Source organism: Lygodium microphyllum, chromosome 13 (assembly GCF_053477565.2).
Source record: "Lygodium microphyllum isolate KBCC chromosome 13, Lygodium_microphyllum_v1.1.10, whole genome shotgun sequence".
Lineage (NCBI taxonomy): Eukaryota > Viridiplantae > Streptophyta > Polypodiopsida > Schizaeales > Lygodiaceae > Lygodium > Lygodium microphyllum.
Window position 1 is genome coordinate 72,069,688 of NC_141147.1, and position 16,221 is coordinate 72,085,908.

Here is a 16,221-nt window from a genome sequence, read left to right on the forward strand (position 1 = left end):
CATCCAATTTTGTGACCTTCAACTAAAGATCCCACATGCCTTTGGCCAATTCATCTAATACATCCTTCCTAACAGTGGGAACAATAGGTGTAGCTATAGGGTTAGCTATAGAAGTGGGTGTCTTACTGGATACATCAACTATTTTGCCGTTAACAATGGCAAGCTAGATACATGCAATCTCTCTCTTCTTCTATGATCTTTTACCAATGCAGTAACAGCTTCCTTAACATGCCTTCACTTTGTTTTAAGCCCTGTCTCTATAGTCTGATCCTCTAACAAATCATCAAGCTTCTCTTGAAGCTTAGGATTTGCCACATGTAAAAACAATCCAAATTTTTTACTTGCAAGAGCTTGTTGTTCTACAAGATCTAACTACTCAAATCGACTTTTAAACTCTCTTAGTAACTCAATAGCCACAAGACCCTTATTGGGTTGTAGAACCCACTCCTGGATAGTCTTGCGAGTAATCAAACTAGTGTTTTCAATGTAAAATTCTTCCTTGATGAGTGTCTTCGTGAAAGCTACCCAGTCAACATCGTGCATATATAATTTAGTAACTTGAGCTTTCAATTCATGTACACTGACTCGTATAAAATACTATCTCCATGCAAGTTGAGCCATCCCAAAGAACTCCATCCTTTGAGCATAGGCACGCAAATATGCAAATACATTGATCATAAAACTTGTATCCCTTTTAGAAACATTTGAATATCCAATGAAAATAAATTTCAAACCAAGAGGATCAACTTTTCTATAAGTCTCTTTGGATACGTGAATATAAGTAATACATCCAACGATTTGAAAATATGAAAAAGAATGAGTTTCAATGTCCAAGTAGTAATCAGTATTTTACTAGAAGGATCAGTTGTAAGAAGATGATTTTACACAAATATTGCTGTTAAGACTGCTTCAACCCAAAAACATTGAGATAAGCAAGAATGAATGTGCATACATCACATGGCATTGAGGATATTCATGTTTTTATGTTCAGCAATACCATTCTCTTGAGGAGTGTATGAAACCATATATTCATGATGAATACCCTGATTATTACACTAATCATCAAAATCTTTTAAATTGTATTCTCTACCATTACCACTACAAAGTCTCTTGATGCGACAAGTATCGACTTCTGCAAATTTTTGATATTGCTTAAAAGATGATAAAGCTTTTGATTTGTGTCGCAAGAGAAAAATAGTGATGTATCTTGAGAAGTCATCAATAAAAGTCATGAAATACTAATATTGAAATTTTGATGGAGGAAAATGTCCATAAATATCAGTGTGAATAAGATCAAGCAAATCTTTGGAATAAGTTGTGGTGGAAATCAAAAAGGGTTTGCAAAAATGCTCTCCAAGTGCACAATATTCACAATTACCCATCTGAGGATGAGCTTTGATTTCCATACCTTGAACAAGTTCACACTGACAAAGATCGACAAGCTTAGAAAAATTAGAGTGAACAAAGGGATGATGTCATATTTTGCCACTAAGATCACTAGGAGCTATAACAACATTTTCAATATCTTCATTTAAAAATAACTCAAAAAGATTACAATTTTGAGGGCTGATAGCTATGGTTTGGCCGTCTTTCTCAATGCGACACTTGGTATGGTCAAAACTGACAAAGAGACCAAGATCCACAAGTCTTGCAACTAAAAGAAGATTTCTTTGTAGATCTAGGACATGTAAAACTCCATGCATAATTCTTGTTAAGGAAAGAGTATTGAGATATAAATCACCTATACCTTTGGCTTGACAGCCTATGTAATCAGCAAGATAAACCAATTTCTTAACAAGAATAGAATGATAATTATGTAACCATTGGGATAAATATGTCATGTTTCCCATAGCACCATAATCAATAATAAAAAGAGATCCATCAAAAACATGAAGTATCATTTCCAGAGAGATAGAATAATTCACACAATTTGCTTCTTCAATAGTGTTGTCATGTGTAGTAGCGTATGCTCTATTATGATCTAAATCAAAACACCTCCTGAAACAAAGATGGATTGGATGGTCACTTTTTTGAAGTAGTCACAAGGGGAATAATCTCTAGATAAATGTGGTTGTTTATTTGTAATGCCATGTTTTTCATCATATTATTGTGCCCAGTAATCATCTGTAGTGTGACCATTTCTATTACAATAAGAACAATGCCTATTAGGAAATTTGAGATGAGAGAAGTTACCACCACCACAAATCCTATGTGTAAACTATCAAAAGGGACGCCTTCGAGCAAGTAAAGCTTGGTCGATTTGTTCTAACTATGTGTCCTCTTGTGAGATCATAATTATTTCTTGATTTGTGTGACATCATTCATGTCGTTGTGAATATTTAATCAAGATATACAAGCTTGATCAAAATTGATCCATCTTTATTAGATAATATGGTAACAATATTATCATAAGCAAGATCCTTTACATTGTTAAGAAGATGTTTTAACAATTGCTTTCATGAAACGGCATCACTAGCAACATCAAGCTGATTGATTATGTTGTTGAAGGATTTGATATGTATTGTGATAGAAGTTTCGATTGTATATTTTAACTTAGTGAGATGACTATGAAGTTAAAGTATTTCAATAATAGATTTCTTCTCAAAATTTTCTATCAAATACTCCCATATAGCTTGTGAGGTTGAAAGATGGCATACATCAAGCATAGAGATTCTTGAAGAGCAAAAAGAATATACTAAGGTGCTGCTTTGTGGCATCTGATGACCCACTCATTATAAACAGTTTACCATTCTTCAAAGATAGGTCCTTCATATACAAGGGTATTATCATAAGCCGGATCAATTGGTTGAGGCAGACATTCATAATTACCAAAAACAATATCATGCAAGTCATCATTTTCAAGGATTAGCACCATCTCTACTTTCCATCCAAGGAATCCTTGTCCTTGAAAGTAAGGGATAGAATATTGTTCAAAAGGAAATCTATTGAAAATTATAGAATTTGACATATCTAGTTGAGAGAATACTTACAATATGAGATCATAGAACCTGTATACCATATACAAAACAATGATGAAAGTATAGTACAACAAGTCATACATAGAAGATATGGTGTAAAGAGAGATGTTTAGTTCAAAAAGCATACTTTAAAAGAAAGAGACCCAAGATAGACAAAATGTGGGCAATAATAAAGTGACATAGAATAGATGAAAACGTGTATGGGAATAAATTAGTCTAATATAGATGAGAAATATGAACAACGATCAAAATGTTATCGCTTTACTTTTTGGCACAAACTCAAGAGTGAGTAATCATGATGAAATCTGTCATAAAAGTCTGCACAAAAAGTTGTTCTCCTATTTATTTTCTTGTTTCAAGTCCAATTTACCTGAATTAACATAACTTTTGACACAAAACTCCAAATTAAGCAGCTTTTGAGTCCTAGCACATCACAAAATTGGTTTCCTTGAGAAATACGTTTTCTTAAGAGTTTCCCAAATAGATACTTTTAGGATGTCCAAGCAAGGCATATCTACAATTCAACATATCTAGAATCTAAATGATAATATTGATAATGATCAAGTGAACTTATTCTATGCTAAAAATTCATAACATAATATGCTCATAACATACAGAATACATCAAATTTAAGTATGAAAAGAACATGAATCAAGAATTGAAGAGGTACTACTACATAGATATACTTCCTAATTGTCTTCTTCAAGAAATTGGTTGTAGTTGATCATGATAGCTCTGATATCGTGTTGAGATGTAGAGAGAGAAGTTATGTAAAGACGCAAGAGGGAAAGAAGAGACAGACAATGTACACTCCCAAAGACTATTTCATATTGATCAAAATCTACATATATATAGGTGAGGCCTGTTCTAGATAGGGTGAGCTATATATAGCTCTAGTAGAGACTAGTAGCAGAGGGTTTCCAGCATGAGAAGAACAACAAAGTGGAAAGGATGACTATCTACTTTAGGACTATGACCCTAACTACTAGATTAAACTGTAGACCCTTCCATTTATCCAATTTTGTCTTTACTTTTTCCATAACCCAGTCACATCTTTGTATCATGGAAACTCCAAATCTAATAAGGATTCCTAGTAGTCTGAACACTATACCTTCTTCTAGAATCTTGCATCCTTCTCTAAGTAGACGAAGAGGAGGATCCTTGATCTAAGTTTTGATACATGTTTTGGTTGGGTTGATAACAAAGCCAGAAGCAAGGCAAAAAAAAATTCAAATAGTTCCAAAATGTTCTTATTGAGACTAGCTCATTCTTTACTATACCATTCATATCATTTGCAAACTAATTGGGAATCATTTATTTATTATCTAGTAATTGAATACATTGGATGTTACCTTTACTCACCTCATTGTCAAACAACCATCATAGCACATCAATTTGATTGGTAAAAAGCAAAGGGACAAGAGCATAGTCTTGCCTAATTGATCTTCTCAAAGGGAAGGCATCTAGAAGTTCATCATTAATTGCAACACTTGTTGTAGCATTTCCAAAAGGTATACTAACATATTTAATTAATTCCCTACCTAATCCCATGTTAGATAGTGATTGTAATATAAGAATTCCATTCCACCCTATCATAGGCCTTGCCAAATTTGATTTTGAAAATGATGTTCTATAGGTTAGTGCTACCTCTACTAATTGCCAACTCCAATCATTGGAGTTGTGAATGTTTTTTGGTTTTATTTTCTCTTCTTCAAATGGTATTTATTTTTTTGGTTTCTCTTAGTAATTCATGGGTCTTGGCTACTGGTGATTTCCAAGCAAGTGTTGGAGATGTCTGTGAAGTAAAGGATTATTGCTATATACTTTTGATATTATTCTAGACTACTTTCAATTTGAAATGCTCTAGATTTGTGTGAAACCAAGCTATCCTTATATTGCCTAGGGTATTAGATAATGTAAGGGTGATTGGATTGTCTAATAGAACTATGTCCTTGCTAGGTTTCCTTCTAAACTTTCTACCATATTGAAGTCTCATGCTATAATAATTGGGAATTTAAATATAAAGATACTTAGCCATCTCGATGCAGACTAGGCCACACAAAATCGCTTGGAGAATCTTTTTGCTAGTTATTTCTTGAGAAAAATTTCTGCCACAAACCCCCTCATGGCAATTCTTAATCACATCCATAATCTCCTTTGCTGTTGGCACCCTTCTAAGCATTGCATCCTTTCCTTTGCAATACAACACATCATTTATCAAGTGGTATTTAGTAGCCTTAGTAGCCAACCACCTTTTCTCACTCTTACTAGTTGAAACTTACCCTAAAAAAAGGGGAGCTTTACTGTAATAATGCCCACCATTACCTCTTTCAAATTTTCAGCTACTAGAGCATTTGTGTCGCCATTTGTGCACCTTGGCACAAAATAGATTTGGGCTTTCTGTAGCTTCCTCATGAGAGTTTTAGCTTCTCTCATTTTCACAGCTAAGTTATCATTTTTACAAGCCCAAATTCCTTTCATTTGCTTAACAATTAGCATAGAATCCCCAAAAATATTAATTTGAGTGACACCATGTGAGAGACACCACCTCAAACCTAAAAGAAAGGCTTGATATTCTGCCTCATTTTTAGAATGGACATCCTCCAAGCTGATACCTTTTCCATAAATTTTGTCACCTTCGGGATTGAACACCACTATTCTTGCTGACGCTTTGTCTTTAATACGCTTGTAGGTTCCGTCGAAGTAGAGGATATGGGCATTCTCCATTTGTGGCAGGTCCTCAAGAGGAGGTGTCTCCTCTTTTACCTTTCCCTTCTCTTTTTCCTTCTTTTGATGGCATCTATCAACAAATCAGCTAGGCAAGCCCAAATAGAGTCCTCCACCTTGAAGGTGTAGTCAAACTCTTGGAGTTGTATCACCCACTTAGTGATTCTGAGACTGAAACATCCATGTGTTGTAAGGCATATGAAAAATGCTCTTTTGTCGTGATCACTATGAATGGCCTAGGGAGAAGATAAGGATGAAACTTTCTTACAGCAAACAATAGAGACAAAACCATCACCTCCACCATCTTGTACCCTCATTCTCATGCTATCATTACCCTGCTAGAAAAGTAAACCGGCCTGATCAGGCCAGTTTTAGCATCCTTTTGTATTAGTGATGCTGCTAGAGCATCTTCCCCAAAACTCGGGTTGACAAAAAACTCTTGATCCCAGCAAGGCTATAAAATTATGGGAAGGGTGTTGAGAGCCTTCTTCACCTCGTGAAAGCACATTTCACTTTTTTCACTCCACAAGAGCTCCTCAGAGTGGGTCAACTATTGTAGTGGAAACACTAATTGGGAAAGGGGATGAATGAACTGACCCATATATCAGATCTTCTAAATGAAAGAGGTTAGTTGCTTCATAGAAGATGGTGACGACATCGCCAATAGGACCTTAATTTTTTTTGGATCTGCTTCAATGCCCCTCTCACTTACGACATGCCCTAACAAAGTTACACTACTTTCGCCAATGTGACACTTCTCATGGTTTAGTTGCCCCCCCATTTATACGAGGCAATTGAAGCATTCATCCACCTTCCCTAGATGTAGAGCCTTAGAACTATAAATAAAAAAATCATCAATAAATCCCTTGATGGACTTTCCAAAATATAGCTAGAAGACATAATTCATGAATCGCTGGAAGGTAGTTGGGGCATTTGTTAATCCAAATGGCATTACTTTGTAAGCAAAACACCCCCAAGGTGTGATGAAGGTGGTCTTCTGTTGATCTTTCTCAACAATTCGGATCTGAAAATAACCTGAATACCCATCATAAATAGTGTATCTCTCATCCCCGGCCACCTCGTTGAGTATTTCATCCTGCAAGGGAAGAGGGAAGTGATCTCTCTTTGTTGCAGCATTTTGCGGCTTGTAGCCCAAAAAAACCCACCATTTTCCATTCTTCTTGGATATCACCACTATAGGTGAAACCCAATCTGAGTCCCCTTCTAAATAGATGAAACCTGCCTTCAAAAGTCCTTGCACGTCAGTGAGAGTAGACCGTTTTGTTAAACTACTCCCAACTATCGTAGCCGCTGCACCACTGGCCTTGATCCATCTTTTAGATTAATGCAATGTTGTATTTCCGTCACACCTGTGATGTGTTCATAATAAAAAATAAAAAGTGTAGAGTGTTTTATCATCACTTCCATGTAGGCTGCCTTCTCCTCAGCTGATAGATCCTTAGCAAACATTTTTTCTAACCCCTCCTTCTCGACCTTTGGAAGCTGCTGTGGAGTTTCACTACTAGAATGCCCTTTCAATGTAATCCCCATCACTTTTAGAGAGCTTTCTTCCTCCTCATTAAAAGACTCACCCTCTGTCGTTGTAGATAACCAATCCCCGTTGGAACTCCATTTATCAGCGGTAGTCTCTAATACAAGATCCTCCTATCGTCCCTCCTTCATATTATAGATAGTGCTCTTCCATTTTTTCTATAGCCCCTTCTATGGCCTTAGCTCTAAGGACCCTGTCTCCCAATCTTGTCTGGATTTCATTCCCATTAGCCATGGTCGCCCAAGAATGAGTGGATAGTCGTATCCCTTCACTGGCATCACATACGGTGTCAAGCTCCAATTGTACTCCACACACTTTTACCTTGAATTTCTTTATAAATCCCAAAGAATTTACTACTATATTGTTAGCCATTTTAGCCCGAAATTCAGTAGTTTCACTTATCTCTAATCCCAAATGATGCATCAAATTTTCTGTCATGACACAAATTTCTACACCTCCATCCACATATGTCTTTGATACTCTCTACCCATTGATTTCGACTTTCACTAGAGGCACAATATCTTTCGTCTTTCTTCATGGGTCTAATACTTACTATCTTTGACTATTGTCACCGCACTGTTGGAGATAGATGTAGTAATTGTGGCCATGAAATTTTTGGCCCTTGATCCCTCACATTAGCAAGCAAATCATAAGCTCTAGCACCTTTACCCAGGGAAAAATCATCTAGCTCAATGCATCGGCATGAGCGAGTCCTCCTATTTTTACTGTTGTATGTCTTTGTAGCCTTTGAAGACTTTACCTCTTCTTCCATATTTTCAACCTCCTCTGGTGGTGTAGGCTCCATCCTCTCAATTCTACGGGCTTTCTTCATTGGCATTGCTTCAATATCTACTACTTTGGCATTCCCTTTGACATCACTCTCATCCAAACTGATTATCCTGATGTCATGATTCTCTGGCAGCTGGACAGGCAAAGATGGCACCTTTGCAACACTACAAGGATATGGAGGTATAACGATGGCACTTTTCGATGCAAAATAGCGGCATCACTATTTGCATTGCTATTAACATTGCAAATGCGACGCAAATAGCAACGGTGCTCAAACAAAAAAAACATGGGTCGAAACCCGAGCGTGTTATTTTGCATGCATGCACGAAAGAGAGAGTGAAAGGGAGAGCAAGAGGAAGAGCGAACATCTTGCACTTGAGAGAGAGAGGGAGAGAAAGAGGGAGAAGGAAAGATTCTCACTGCCGCCGTCGCCGTTCGTGAAGAAGAGGAGGAAGTGTACGGAGGGTGAAGAGGAGGAAGTGTACGGAGGGCAAAGAGGAGCTGTTGTCGTGAAGAGGAGCTGCCGAATCCATCTTTGAGCCTTTACGATGAGTGCATTGTTTCTTCTTACTTTGTTTTTGTATTTTCTCTTTCTCTTTTACTTTTTTTAATTAAAATTCATGTGTATTGAGAGAGGGAGAGGGCATGAGAGAGAAAGAGAGAGAGAGGGAGAGGAAATGAGAGAGGGAGAGGAAGAGGGAGAGGAGGGAGAGGAAATGAGAGAGGGAGGGGAAGAGGGAGAGGGAGAGGAAAGAGAGGGAAATATTAACATAATAGGGAAAGAGAGAAAGAGAGGGAGAGGAAATGAGAGAGGGAGAGGAAGAGAGAAAAGGAGAGAGGGAGAGAAATAGAGAAAAGGAAAGAAGGAACGAGAGAGAGAAGGAAAAAACATTAAACATAATAGGGAAAGGGAAAAAGAGAAAGAGAGGGAGAGGGAGAGGGAGAGGGAGAGGGAGGGAGAGGAAATGAGAAAGGGAGAGGAAGAGAGAAAAAACATTAAACATAATAGGGAAAGAGAGAAAGAGAGGGAGAGGGTGAGGAAGGAAGAGGAAATGAGAGAGCAAGAGGAAGAGAGAAAAGGAAATGAGAGAGCAAGAGGAGAGAGAAAAAGCATTAAACATAATAGAGGAAGAGAGAAAGAGAGGCTGAGGATGAGGGAGGGAGAGGAAATGAGAGAGGGAGAGAAAGAGAGAAAAGGAAAGAAAGAACAAGAGAGAGAGGGAGAAAACATTAAACATAATAGGGAAAGAGAGGATGGAGAGGTTGTTGTTATTATTGTTGTTGTTTTGTTTCTTCATTTTTTTTCATTATTTGTTGTTGTTGTGGTAGCGGTAATTGGAGATTAATTTCTTATTTTCTTGTTTGTTGTTTTGTGGTTGTCGTAGTAGTGGTAGTGGTAGTGGTAGTGGTAGTGGTAGTGGTAGTGGTAGTGGTAGTTTAATATCTTATTTTCTTGTTTGTTGTTGTTGTGGTAGTCGTAGTAGTAGTAGTAGTAGTGGTAGTGGTAGTGATAGTAGTAGTTATTGTTAAATTTCTTCTCTTCCAGTTTGTTGTTGTTGTGGTAGTCGTAATCGTGATCGTAGTCGTGATTGTAGTAGTAGTACTAGTAGTAGTAATAGTGGTTTTCTTGTTTGTAGTAGTAGTAGTAGTAGTAGTAGTTTTTTCTTATTTTCTTGTTTATTATAGTGGTGGTGGTGGTGGTGGTGGTGGTAGTGGTAGTCGTGGTCGTGGTCATGGTCGTGGTCATGGTCATAGTCGTAGTTGTAGTCGTAGTTGTAGTCATGGTCATAGTCGTAGTATCGTAGTCATGGTTGTAGTAGTAATGGTGGTTTTCTTGTTTGTTGTTATTGTTGTGGTAGTAGTAATAGTTTTTTTTATTTTCTTGTTTATTGTTGTCTAGTTTTCTTATTTGTTGTTGTTGTTGTTGTAGTAGTGGTAGTGGTAGTGGTAGTGGTAGTGGTAGTGGTAGTAGTAGTAGAGAAAAAGGAAGAAGGAACGAGAGAGAGGGAATAAACATACAACATAATAAAGAAAGAGAAAAAGAGAGCGAGATGGAAGGAGAGTGTTGAACAGTGCGCGAGGGAGACGAGGAACGGAGGAAGAGAGAGGAGAAGAGAGACACGAGACACTGGAAGTGGAACCCCAGAAGTGCATAAAGTGAGCACATGTAGTTGGAATATATAGAGGGGACCACAGATGCTATATATAGACAAACTATATATAGCTAAGAGCCCCGCTCAAATAAAGATCTCTAACTGTGGATGAAAAAACCCTTGGGGGCTCAAGGGAAAAACCCATAGCTTTATATAGCCCTACTACTATATTAATATTGAAAAGATATTATTACAAAGTTGAAAGGAGCTAAATCACTTTTGAATATACAAGTGCCTGTTTGTAGGCATCGAAGGAGCTACATCACTCCTGAATTACTGTAGATAAATGAAGGAGCTACATCAATCTAATCACCCCTGAATATACAAGTGTCTATTTGTAGGCATCGAAGGAGCTACATCACTCGTGAATTACTATAGATAAATGAAGGAGCTACATCAATCTAATCACTCCTGAATATACAAGTGCCTGTTTGTAGGCATCGAAGGAGCTACATCACTCCTGAATTACTATAGATAAACGAAGGAGCTATATCAATCTTGAATTGCAATAGATGAAGGAATCGAAGGAGATAAAGGGCCATGAAATTGCTTTATCTTGAGTGTGGATATAATCAGCATGAACAGACAAATGAGCTGAAAATAGACAAACAACAGCTGGAAACAATGAAACATCAGCTATAAGGAATGAAACATCAGCTGGAACAACTCAACAGGTGGAATAATAATGAAACATCAGCTGGAACATTTCAATAGCTGGAATAAGAATGAAATGAAATATCATCCCATCAGCTCGAAACATTTCTTATAAACAAAGCGTGGAATAATTTCAATGCATTAGTGCTGCTTAGAGCCCAAGCAAAACATCTCAACAATCTGCTTCTGGGACTCTAGGAACATCTTTGTATGAATGGCCTCCAGATCATCACAGAATCGCTCAGACTCTGTCTGCATCTACAGTTTCATCTCTTCTAATCTGAGAAAGCACTCCCCCAAAGTGCGGATCACGGAGACCAATTCAGGGAGCGGAGTGCTGTCAACTGGGGGCTGTTGATGCTGCAAGCTAGACTTTGAAGAAGTCCTATGGTTGAGGAATCTGTCCATCTTGAAAGCCTTCGCGGCCTCGTAGTCTATACTGCGGCTGCGCTTCTTGTGGAGTGATGTGTAAGAAATATCATGGTTATCCAGGGACCGATTGCGATAGCGATCTGGTGGTGGTTGGTCAGAATCATCTGCATCTTTGTCTAAGCTCATGGTGGACTCATGATCTGGAAGCTCTTTTTTAAACATGTATTGACTCTAGACTGTGAGTCAAGATGGTTGGGAGAATGAAAAGTATGCCGATGATGAAGAGAACCGACACAGTCTTTACATCGTACAAGTCACCCAGTGATTCCAGCTATCCAAGTGTAAGTCCAGCTCTTATAGACAGAATGGACGCTTGGATTAATCCAATAAAAGTTGCCAAGAAGAAAATGTGGTATGGTACACCAACAATTGGTGATGCGAAATTGATCAAAGTATTAGGCAATGTGGGTGTGACACGAAGAAACAACATGTAGTTAGGCACTTTCCCTTTACGTTTGGCCAACTCTGTGGGAAAAATTCTTATTCGATGTGACCAGAGCTTAAGTGCTATTGGTGCTCCACACAATTTTGACAAAAAATAGCACGAAGAAGCACCAGCACTAGTAGAGAAAAGAACCAAGATCAGCCCTTTGTAGACACCAAACAACGCACTCGCCAACAAGGAGAAGAATATAGTCCCAGGAATCATGAAGGTCTACATAAATACATATGTTGAAATGTAACCTACAAGAACTTGCACAATGTAGTCCTTTGTATAGATGGATAGGTGTTCCTTCATGATTCGAAGGTCGGCCAAATTGTTTGGGATTGTTAAAATACCAGAGTCTATATCGGGCATTGTCAAATAGATCAGCGATAAAGCCAATGTGAATGCAGCAAATACACTCAGAGCAGTGAGCAGTTCAAACTGTGAAAATAGCACCTTATTCCCAGACAAGGTTTTGATTGCATCCCTCTGCTTTTGAGCATCCACCACCAGAGCCCTGAACGAGGGCAGGGCTATATATGACAACATGTATGACAAGAAGAAAACTTCAGCATTCATTTGGTTGACTTGAACATTCATCGTTGCTCAACTAAAAGGCGACGAGTCTCTGTTTGGTTCTGCTCTTTAACAATACTGCTATGCTTCTTTGCTTGCAAGTCCTTAAGGCATGAACAAAGAAAGGCTCTTACTAAAGAAATTATACGGAGCAACCTGCTCGCCGCATATACTCATTACACCATCGCATGAAGTGTAGGTACACCCTGTTCAAAGGGAGATCAGTGTCTACATTTCAGTATGGAAGGGTTTTTCCCTTTGAATGATGCAAGAGATCAAAGATTGCTTCACAGATATTTTCTACAATCCTGGAGTTGTGAATCGGTACTCTCCTTCAGGACAAGCAAGGGTGCTGCCTTGTGTCCTGGCTGCAAATGAATGTATGCATAACAATGCTAGTAGATGTATCATTGTATTCAGGAAAACTATATAGTAAATCATTTTTGTATTGTAGGTATGTGTAGGGGCTCAATTTTTTCCCTTGTTCTCCCCAAGGGTTTTTTCACTCGTAGCAGCCAGAGACCTTTATTTGAGTGGGGATGTTACAACTATATATATCATCTCTCACTTGACTTGGGTCTCACCTATATATACTGACTCTACATCAATATGAATAATTCTTTGGGAGCATGTCTTGTGTATCTCTCTTGTACTCTCTCTCTCTCTCTCAACACTACCAAGTGTGATGGTCCAACCCTCAGAGACCCACTCGGGACCCCTTGGGGACCCCGTCTAGGCCCCGGGGCAGCACTAGACCCATTCCATAACTTAGCCATCTCGACCCCTCAACACGTCATGGTGCACCCCAACTCGTCATGGAACATGACACGGAATGCGACACGAAATATAACACGGCACAAGATTCACCCAAGGGCCCATCTTGAGGGCATCACATCATATTCATATATAGAATGCATTTACAAGATCACCGGGGGCTCAGCAAGGGACTATATCACGGCGGATGGGTGGAGCTATCAACGCGCTACAACACGACGCCAACACCGTGGGTGAGGGAGCTACAAGGGTACTCCCTCATACACACTGTTGAGAGAGAGAGAGAGAGTAAAGAGAGATACACAAGACATGCTCCCAAAGAATGATTCATATTGATGTAGAGTTAGTATATATAGGTGAGACCCAAGTCAAGTGAGACATGATATATATAGTTGTAACACTTAGCTATATATAGTTTGTCTATATATAGCATCCTTGGTCCCCTCTATATATTCCAACTATGTGTGCTCACTTTATGTACTTATGTGGTTCCACTTCCGGTGTTTTGTGTCTCTCTTCTCTTCTCTCTTCCTTTGTTCCTCATCTCCCTCACGACTGTTCAACAGAGAGGAGATAATGAATGGATAAAAAACAAAGAGAGAGTGGTGATGAGGTTCGGTGCAACACCACGAGATGGGAAACACTCCGACATATGTTAATTTGTGGGTGGGTGGGTGGAGACTTTACATACGTTAATTTTTGTTGAGTTACAAGAGAAGAAATCCCTTCTCAAATAATTTAAGAAATAAAAAAAGAATGATAACAAAAATGAATTGTTTGTCATAATGTAGATAAAATGGAAAATGATGAAGGTCTTAATGTTCAAGATCACGAGGCGTATCTTAATCAGCGTGTCCCATGACCTTGCTCTCAATGTAAGCTGGCAATTAGACGAAACCGTCGATTTTCTATAGAACACGTACGACACTTCAATGAGTTTCAATCTGAGTTCATTGATCAGGCGATCTTGGATTTTCAACAAATGATAAGAAAAGTTAATATCAATCATGCATTGTACTCGCAAGCTAATTGAATACCATATACAAAAAGATTGGGTGTGGTTGGAAAATTTTCTATCCAAGGACGTGATGTCTTGTCCCAAGGAATAGTGCACCCTTTGCGGCCAATTAGAAGAGTTCATGGGCGTGCAATGGATAGAGTGCATAAGCCAATCCACCACTTGGAAGGTACTACCCAATCTATACCATCAACACCAGAGGCGACAGACAGCCTTCGCTACAATCTTGGAGCCTGAGATGGAGACAATGATTGATGCATTGATTCCCATGGAGGTTGAGACTTCTGATCTGCTTAGAGAGGAAGCATCCATACCATTATATGATGGGTGCCAAGCATCTCACCTGAAGACATGGCTTGCACTCCTAAGTGTGCAAGCAAAATACAGGTGGAGCGATGTGAGTGTGATCGAGTTGATCAGGTACCTTGTACGTACGATTTGTTGATTTCTTTTTGACACTATCATTAAAAACATTTGTTCTTTTTCAAGGTGTTTTATGATTTTTTTCAGGCTACTGAAGTATCATATATTACCACTTGCAAATATCATGCCTGAGTCTCGTGATGATGCACGACATGTTTTACAAAAGCTTGGCATAGACTACAACAACATCCATACATGTATCAACGATTGCATACTGTTTCGAGGAGAATACGAGACTATGGTGGAGACATATCCAAAGTGTGGTTCTCATAGGTATCGACAGGACTTGCAAGGGCAAACCATCCCGCAAAAAGTTCTTAGATACTTTCCGCTTATCCCTCGCATAAACCACATGTTTCATATGTTCCGCATGGCAAGCTTGACAATGTGGCATGCACAGAATAGGTCCACAGATGAAATTCAACGAATATCAGAGGATTCACCTGCATGGAGCCACATTGACTCTACCTTTCCAGGCTTTGCCTGAGAGCTAAGGAATCTTCGAATCGGTCTTGCAATGAATGGCATGAACCCATTCCGTCTGCGCTCAACTTCTTACAGTGTGTGGCTTATAGTCCTTCTCAACTACAACATCCTTCCATGGCTTTCTATGAAGAAAGGACATCTCATCCTTAGCTAACTCATCCCCAACTGCTACAAAGTCAAAAATATGGACGTGTATCTTTGTCCATTAGTCGATGAGCTTAAGATTTTTTGGGAGGAGTGGGTCACCGTGCAAGATATGAGCAAGCATGATGGTGGATGGTCTGCTAATATTTGAGCCATTCTCATGTGGACGATGCATGAATTTCCGAGATTCGGAGAGTGCTTAGGTAAATAGGCTTCTGTTCTCATTGGTAATATGTTGAGATGATAAGCTCAACACATGTGGACATTGATGATGGACCGCGTGGTTAGATGGGTCCACATGTCTACACTTAGCACATCGGTGGTCATTATGACTCTCACATGGCCACTGACTCATTACTTATTATATTCAGGTTGTTACACCTATTTACAGCTGGCATAGTTATAGCGCCAGTCGACTAATGTAGTCGGTTATCCATTGTTTGACTTAGTAGGCCACTTTCCTTTATGTTGGATCTTATCTATACTTTGTGTACATTGTAAAGTGTGTGAAAGAAGAAAAAGAAACCAGCAAGAAAACGTTTTGGCCTCCATCTCTCTTCTTGTCTCTTGAGTGAGTTTCTCCTTGTGCATTCTATGTGTGATCGACGCAGCATCTTGAGCAAGTCCCCCCACCACGCGATTCTTGACATGGTATCAGAGCCACACCACTGAGAGAGGCTGATTTTGAAGGCTGAAGCAAAGGAGAAGAAGCAAGGTTTGAGCAAGCAAGCCACGGGTAAGAAGCTCTCCCATCCTTCCACTCTTTCTCTTGGATAGTGCATGTGGAGGCACCAGAAGTAGGGTCGAGCAAAAATCTCAGATTGCAGTGAGATTTGGTATACGCGAAGAGCGCTGCATATTCTGCAACACAGCCTTTAGGGCTGATCCGCAGTTATTTTGGGCATTTGAGGCCGTTTCAGGCCCCGTTTTAGAGCCACAAGGTTGCGGATAGCAGCTTCAGGGTACACTGTGACTTCGACTGTATTGACCGAAAGTGGGTGTGCAGGTTACAGATTTCAGATCTTAAGTTCAAAGGTGTTTACCAGTGAGTAAACACAATGTTTATTTGCAAATAGGTTGCAGATTGC

General features: G+C 39.1%; 1 pseudogene; it reads right to left on the reverse strand.

The window, feature by feature from the left end:
* Positions 1-11,439: 11,439 nt before the first annotated feature.
* On the reverse strand, positions 11,440-12,312 carry LOC148026752 (putative membrane protein At4g09580 pseudogene; annotated as a pseudogene).
* Positions 12,313-16,221: the final 3,909 nt, after the last annotated feature.